Source organism: Ailuropoda melanoleuca, chromosome 9 (genome assembly GCF_002007445.2).
Source record: "Ailuropoda melanoleuca isolate Jingjing chromosome 9, ASM200744v2, whole genome shotgun sequence".
Lineage (NCBI taxonomy): Eukaryota > Metazoa > Chordata > Mammalia > Carnivora > Ursidae > Ailuropoda > Ailuropoda melanoleuca.
Genome location: NC_048226.1, coordinates 21631797 through 21639712, shown reverse-complemented (window position 1 = coordinate 21639712; position 7916 = coordinate 21631797). Strand labels below are relative to the sequence as shown.

The 7916-nt window shown below is 41.5% G+C and overlaps 1 protein-coding gene across 1 annotated transcript in view; it reads left to right on the top strand.

Annotated features, from left to right (window-relative positions):
- The first annotated feature begins 3305 nt into the window (after positions 1 to 3305).
- The window catches only part of OTUD7A (OTU deubiquitinase 7A), a 334454-nt gene continuing 329843 nt past the window's right edge, over positions 3306 to 7916 (top strand). The window contains 1 exon segment of the mRNA XM_034668904.1: positions 3306 to 4178. The gene's annotated coding sequence lies outside the window, so the exon portion shown is untranslated.

Below are 7916 nucleotides of genomic sequence, written 5' to 3'. Positions count from 1 at the left end.
TTTGTTTCTACCCAGAGGAAGGAAATGCCCCTGACCCCTGTTTGTATTTCTGGCTAGTTTTAGGGCACTGGAGGCCATTAGAACTACAACTGTGGTAAAAACAATGCCGAAGAGTATTACTCCTGTAAAAGCCAAATACCCTTTAATGTCAAGTCAGAAAAAAAACAGTAAGACAAGAACAGAGAGGGAGGCAAACCAGTAAGAAGCTGTTAACTCTAGGAAACAAACTGGGTTGCTGGAGGGGAGGTGGGTGGGGGGATGGGGTAACTGGGGGATGGGCATTAAGGAGGACATGTGATGTAATGTGCACTGGATGTTATATGCAACTGATGAATCACTAAAGTCTACCCCTAAAACTAATAATATATTATATGTTAGCTAAATTGAATTTAAATAAAAACGAAAAAAAGAAAAAGATTAGAGGCAGTTTACAAGCAGCTAAAATGAAGGCCCTCCATGGCCTTCCTGTTTCATTTGTAAATCCAAGTAATGTGGGGCTCCGGATGGGGACAAGGCAGGGTGCACACTCCCCAAAAGCGAAGTGGCAGCTTCTAGGGTCATTTTCTTCACGCCTTATGAAAACTGAACTAGGTATTATCAAGTTTGTGATTCTCAGATTTCTACAATTTCCAACTAAATTCACTTAGGATACAGGTTAAAATAATTCTTTGTGATGGACGATTTTATTCACTCAAAATACACAAGTAAGAAATTTGATAATTGCTTATATCTCTGGAATTTTGAGGATATTTAAGTCTGGCCCAGTTCTAAAAGTTTCAAAAATTTTTAAGTATAACATTTTTGTATGGACTTAAATATGTTTTATTGGTTAATTTGCATACATATATATTTGCTAAGAATTGGTCTTTTAGTGTGCTGAATGGATATTTTCCTAACAATTGTGATGTGATATGAAGGGAAAAAAAGTTTGCTGTAATTCTGTTTAATTTTTGAGAATGTTCCTGCAGCCATTAAACCTGAATAAAGATTTTTTGCAAGTGGAAATTTCTTCTTTTGTAAATATTTTCTGTTTCTTAACTTTAGCACTTAAGCATAATGAAATTTCTTTGGTTTCTATTAACTAAGAATTATCCACATACTTGCATCAAATATATATAGTATTGGCCAAACTTTGTATGCAGATATACAAGGGAACTTATCAGAGTCAGGCATTTTGAGGAGACGGGGCCCCTGTTTTAATTACCTGAACCTTCCTTGTCTCAGTTCCTAACTATGAAGCTCAGTGCTCTGCTGGGAAATCATGCCCTCTATTTTTCTTCTGGGAAAGAAGCATAGAATTGCTCCTTTCTTTAAAAAGTATTAACAATGTCACCTCATGTATATTAGGATGGCTACTATCAAGAAGGAATGAAGGGAGGGAGGAAACAAGACAAGAAAGGAAGAAAGGGGGCCCCTCGGTGGCTCAGTCAGTTAAGGGCCCAACTCTTTATCTTTTTTTTAAAATCCAGAAAGAGAAGATGTGAATTTATTTATTTTTTCATTTTTATTTTATTTTGTTTTGTTTTGTTAGTCACCATACAATACATCATTAATTTTTGATTTAGTGTTCCATGATGCATTATTTGCGCATAACACCCAGTGCTCCATGCAATACTTGCCCTCTTTAATACCCATCACCAGGCTAGCCTGTCCCCCCGCCCCCCTCCCCTCTGACACCCTCAGTTTGTTTCCTAGAGTCCATAATCTCTCATGGTTAATCTCCCTCTCTGATTTCCCTCCCTCCTTCATTTTTCCCTTCCTTCTCCTAATGTCCTCCATGCTATTCCTTATATTCCACATATAAGTGAAACCATATGATAATTATCTTTCTGTGCTTGACTTATTTCACTTAGCATAATCCCCTCCAGTTCCATTCATGTCAGTGCAAATGTTGGGTAATCATCCTTTCTGATGGCTGAGTAATACTCCTTTGTATGTATGAACCACAACTTCTTTATCCACTCCTCTGTTGAAGGGCATCTCGGCTCCTTCCACAGTTTGGCTATTGTCAACATTGCTGTTACGAACATTGGGGTGCATATGCCCCTTCTTTTCATGTTTTCTGTATCTTTGGGGTAAATACCCAGTAGTGCAATTGCTGGCTCATAGGGTAGCTCTATTTTTAACTTTTTGAGGAAACTCCACACTGTTTTCCAAAGTGGCTGTACCAACTTGCATTCCCACCAAAAGTGTAAGAATGTTCCCCTTTCTCAGGGTCCAACTCTTGATTTTGGTTTAGGTCATAATCTCAGGGTCATGAGATTGAGCCATGGAGCATGCTTAAGATTCTCTCTCTCCCTCTGCCCCTCCCCTACTCACTCTCTCTCGCTCTCAAAAAAAAGGAGGAAGGAAGGGAAGGAGGGTAGGAAGGAGGGAGGGAGGGATGAAAGAAGGCAGGAAGGAAGGAAGGAAGGGTTGGCCAGGATATGGCAAAATTGGAACTCTTGTGCATTGCTGATGGGAATATAAAATGGTGCAACTGCCATGGAAAATAGTATGGTGGTTCCTCAAAAAATTAGAGAAAGGTTTTACCATATGCTCTAGGAAGCTTCCTTCTGGGTATATACCCCAAAGAATTAAAGGCAGGGATGCCAAAAGATAGATATTTGTACACCCATATTCATAGCATTATTCACAGTAGCCAAAAGGGGGAAACAGTCCAAGTGTCCACTGACAGATGAACAAATAAACAATGTGGTGTAGACATCAAATGGAATATTAGCCTTAAAAAGGAAAGGAATTATGAGAGATGTTGCAACATGGATCTTAGGGACATCATGCTGAGTGAAATAAGCCAGTCACCACAGGACAGATACGATCTGATTCCACTCAGTGAGGTACCTAGAGTAGTCAAATTCATAGAGAGAAAGTAGAAGGGTGGTTGGCAGGGGCAGAGGCAGGGGACAATGGGGAGTTAGTATTTAATGAGTATGTTTCAGTTTGGGAAGATAGAAAAGTTCTGGAGATGGACGGTGGTGATGGTTGCACAGCAGTATGAATGTACTTAATGCCACTGACCTGTACACTTAAAAATGGTTTAAATGGTAAATTTTATTATGTGTATTCCAGCAGACTTTTAAAAAAATATTAAGGACGCATGCCTGTCAGGGCGCCTGGCTGGCTCAGTTGATTAAGCGTCTGCCTTTGGCTCAGGTCATGATCCCAGGGTCCTGCGATGGAGTCCTGCATCGGGCTCCCTGCTCAGCGGGGAGTCTGCTTCTCCCTCTCTGTCTGCTGCTCCCCCTGCTTGTGCTTGCCCCTCCCCAAATAAATAAATAAAATCTTAAAAAAAAAGAAAAAATATTCATGCCTGTCTGGAGAGCGAGGAACCACACATTCCTTCCTGGGCATTACGTACACTTGAGCCCCTAGGTTCCATTTCAGATCACTATGCCCTGAGCCTCCATAGACTTGTCCTGGCTCCCCGTCACTGAACGCTGGGGTGGTCAAGGGTGCACCAGTGGAGGGAGCAGGATGAGTGAGTACTTCTAGTTCAGCCTGCAGGGAGGCGGTTCTCAGCCTACCAGCCTGTTTCTTTCTTTCTTTTTTTTAATTAAAATGAAATGCACAGAATTTAAGTATACTTTAAGATGAGTCTTGACAAATGTCTGCATCTTTGTAATCCATATCCTTATCAAGATATGCAACATTAACCTTATACCAGCAAGTTCTCTCCTGCCGTACCTCCAATGCTGTCCAGGCAAAACCACTTTTTGGATGTCTCCATTAGAGATTAAATTGGCCTGTTCTAGAAATTCCTGAGAGAGGAATCAGGCCGTAGGTATTCATCTCCGCTCAGCTTAATGTTTTTGTGATTCATCCATGTTGTTGCTTTATCTGTGGCTTGTTCCTTTTCATCGCTGTGTATATTCCATTGTTTCACTGTGCCAGGGGCCGTTTGGCTATTTTCTTGTTGCTGAACTGCTGGGCTCTTTCCAGTTTGGGGCTGGTATGAATAAGGCTGCTGTGAACATTTGGATACAAGGCTTTTTGTGGACAGATGTCCCCATTTCTCTGAGGTTAATACCTAGAAGTGCAATTACGGGATTCTAGATCGGGTTTCCAAAACACCGCCAGACCATTTTATACGCTTGCCCCATAAGTTGCGAGGTACCTGGTTGCTCTTCGTCCCTGCCAACATTTGGTACTTTCGGCCTTATTTCCTTCAAGACATTCCGGTAGGAGCGTAGTGGTATATCGCTGTGATTTTAATTTGTGTTTCTTTGGTAACTGGTGACATTGAAGTGTCCAGCTTTTATTCATTTTTTACTAGTGTGTCTTTACGTTACTGAGTTGTAGTTGTGACTTTTGATAGGCAGAATTTTAACATTTTTATGAACTTGACGTAGCATTATTTGTGGTTATCGCTTTCTGCGTCCTGAAAAGAGTTTTGCCTACTCCAGGCTGTGAAGATACTCTCTTATATTTCGTCTTGAAGTTTTTAGTTTCGCTTTTATGGTGGGGTTTGTGGTTCGTCTTGATTAATTGTTGTGTATGCGGTGAGGTAGGGGTTGAGGTTAATTTTTTTCTATTTTGGAGATCCGGCTTTTCTAGCACCATTTGTTGAAAAGATCATTCTATCTGTGCTGAATTATAATAGTGCCTCTGTCAAAACTCAAACGGTCGGATAAGTGAGGGTCTTTTTCCGGCTTCTTTATTCTTTTTCATTGATTGATTAGTGTATCATTTGCCAATATCACATGACCTTGATTATTGTACCTTTTTAGTTAACAGCCTGTACGTGGACCCAGCACATTTTTGTGGCTTTGCTCCAGAGTGGTACAGTAGATAATGTTAACATTGTTTGTTCACATTCACTTTCCTTATGTGTAAAATAGCGAAGATATCCTTGAGTGAAGGTGACGACTATGTGAATTACCCGTGCCATACACAGGACACGTTCAGGGAGCATTTATCTCCCTATTTGATTCTGTAAATGGCTCACACCTTTGTGTACCCTCATGGCATCTCAGATGTATGGTTGAAAGGCCAGTAGAGGAGCAAGGTGATGAAATATTTTAATTACAATCTTTGATTCTGTGGCAGAGGGAAAAATGAAGCTATGATCTACTTAGTTTAAGTGTTGACTTTGGTTGTTTTGCGGCCTTCTGGAATCTTTCAAAGTTTATTCTCTGAGTCTCAGTTTTCTCGTATGTAAACTGAAGATAATACTCCCCGCCAAGCTCATTGTCAGACACATTTGCATTAAGACCCTTGAAAGCACTTTGTAGGGTGTAAAACATTCTAACAGCATAAACCTACATCCTCCCCATTCTTCCTCCATCGGGACTGAAGCATTCAGAGGACGGGATATTTTTTTTTCCATTTTTTGGGTGTGACTCAGATATGAGAGCTCACATCATTAATTTTTCACCTATTTTGTTTTGTTTTTCATTGTCATTAAAGTAATTGTTTCTATCAGGATTTTCTCAAGGACCATAGATAACAGAGCATATTTGAGTCTCTGCTAGTACTGTTGTCACACTTTATGAACATCACATTTAAAATCATTTACTAGAAGTGTTTATAGACTCAAAGAGCAAGCTCTTGCCTTTTTGGAGATTTTGATTTAAGACACAAAGCAAGGCAGATCTGAATAAGAAATAGCAACTGTGGAATGTAGACACTCAGACTTGAGTAAGCAGCTGATGGCGGTGATGTGACTGACTGTCCTCTCTTGAGCCATCCAGGCCTCTTGGGTCATATCTGGAAAGATCCCTTAGTCCCTTAAACAAGGAGAGTGAAAGCCCCAGGCAGGGGGTGGGGTGGGTGGGGGGAGGATGAAGAGAAGGTCAAGAAGTGGCTTCCCAGAGGCAGAGATTGGGGTCACTTGGAGCCCTGAACAGTGGCTTTAAGGACTGTTGAGGAGAGTTTTAGGATAAGTGTGTCTGGATCTCAGTCAGCCAACTCAGATATTAAGGAACAGCCCTTTTCATTTACTTTAAGTCTGCTTAGATTCTGATTTTGAGCTTCCATGTTGCCAGGCTGACAAGCCCGGTGCCACAGTCATTTTGGGTGTCTTCTGCCTTCCTGGCTTGTGCTAGAAGATTTCTGGAACTAAAAGAAGGTGGTCTGCAAGGGGGGATGGCCACCCTCAGGCCAGTGGACACTGGTCCACACAGATGAACTTTGAGGTGTCCATGCTCCTGCTTGCCCAATGCTTACAGGTATGTGTACCTGGCAAATGTCAGGCATGTCTGCCATGTTTATGGTGGCAGCCTGACTTCTAGTGTCCTCTTGTCATTCCATGGTGCAGTACTCGGAATCAAGGGTGAAGCCTTCCTCCATCTATTCAGGGTGTAATTTCCAGAACAAAGCTGGCGTGGATGAAGGATAAAATGTTTGAAGCCTCCCTGTGTGGAACCCTTCCCTTATTGTATTGAAAGTGCCAGGCCAAGCCTGAGCCAGAATTTTCTGGAGCTGCAGGAAGAGCAAAAGCATCAGTCAGCCCTGCCCCATCCTGGAGGAGAGAGGGGGTGATTTCATGCCTCTAGACTGACTTGCAGCCTCTCTTGCTATCGTCTCCCAGTTTGCTGTCTTGCTGGTCATGTCCTACTCTTCACTGTTAGTCTCCTTGGTTTCTTTCATCTGGGTTACTTGTTGGCACAGTGCTTCTTCATTTAACTGAAGATAACTCATATATTTACTGAGTCTATACTATGGACCAGGGACACCAGGACAGGAGTGGGCACTTTCTCCTGCCTAGATGGAACCAGTTTAATGCCACTAGACACCCAGAGGCGCGGCAATGAAGAAGGCACCATGCCCTACACAATCTAGCTCCTGGCTTAGGGACCCACCCAAGGTGACTAGGAGAGAGAGGTGTGGGCGGCAGCAATGACAGATCTCCACCCAGAGGGCACATGGCAATAAATGCTTTGTTTTTATCCAGCCCTACCCTTGCAGTCCGAGAACTCAAGGAGACAGGTTCCCAGGACAGGAGAAGGTGCAGATGGGTGAGAAAATATTCCACACAAATTTGAATCAAGGCCTTACACTTTCTCAGCTTCACCCCCCCCCCCCAGTTTACTCCACACTATCCCTCTTAATGCATAGTTAATTTCATTCTGAGACGATGAAGGACTACAAAAGAACTAGCTAGAGGGGATTAAGAGCACATTTATCTTGAAGAGCACTGACAAATATACAGAATTGTTGAATCGTTATAATGTACACCTGAAATTAATATAACACCGTGTGTTAATCATACTTGAAGAAAAATAATAAGCAAGTAAATAAATAAACAACTAAATAAGAGCTAGCATACAGAAAAACCTGAAAGATAAAGCAAAAGCAAAATACAGCCAAAGACTGAGGAATAATGCAGGTGGTTCAGAGACTAGCTCAGGAGTTTAGAAAAGTAAGTTCTCAGACTCTCGAAGAACATGCTGGCAACATGATCTCGGAGGCATAATTTGAGCGTAGAAGATTCAGAGGAGTGAGTGAGACAGAAGAGATCAAGGCCAAAGCTGGCAGAATGCAAGCGGAAAAGAAAGCAGACAAGAAAAAAGTAAAAATGATATGGACACAAAGACTAATTCAGAAGCCACAAAACAGGAAGCCTCATTGAAAAAACAATCAGCGAGGACAGCCTCAGGAAACTACACAAAAGGAACCCAGTATCCCCACAGTTTGATTTCCTAACAAAGAGTTTTAGAAAAGAGGGAAAAAAACTAAGTGTATGGTAAAAGAAAACTGTGTAAATATTCAGGCCAGAGGTGACTCTGTCATTCACAAGGAATTAGGGCATTTAGGTACACATTAAAAACAATGACCAAAGCTGGATTCCTGTCTTATACAACATACACAAAAATCAACTCAAAGTAGTTTAAAAACTTGAATGTTAAGACCTAAATACCCTAAAACTCCTAGAAGAAAACATAGGGTGTAGACTCCTTTTTTTTTTTTTTTTTTTT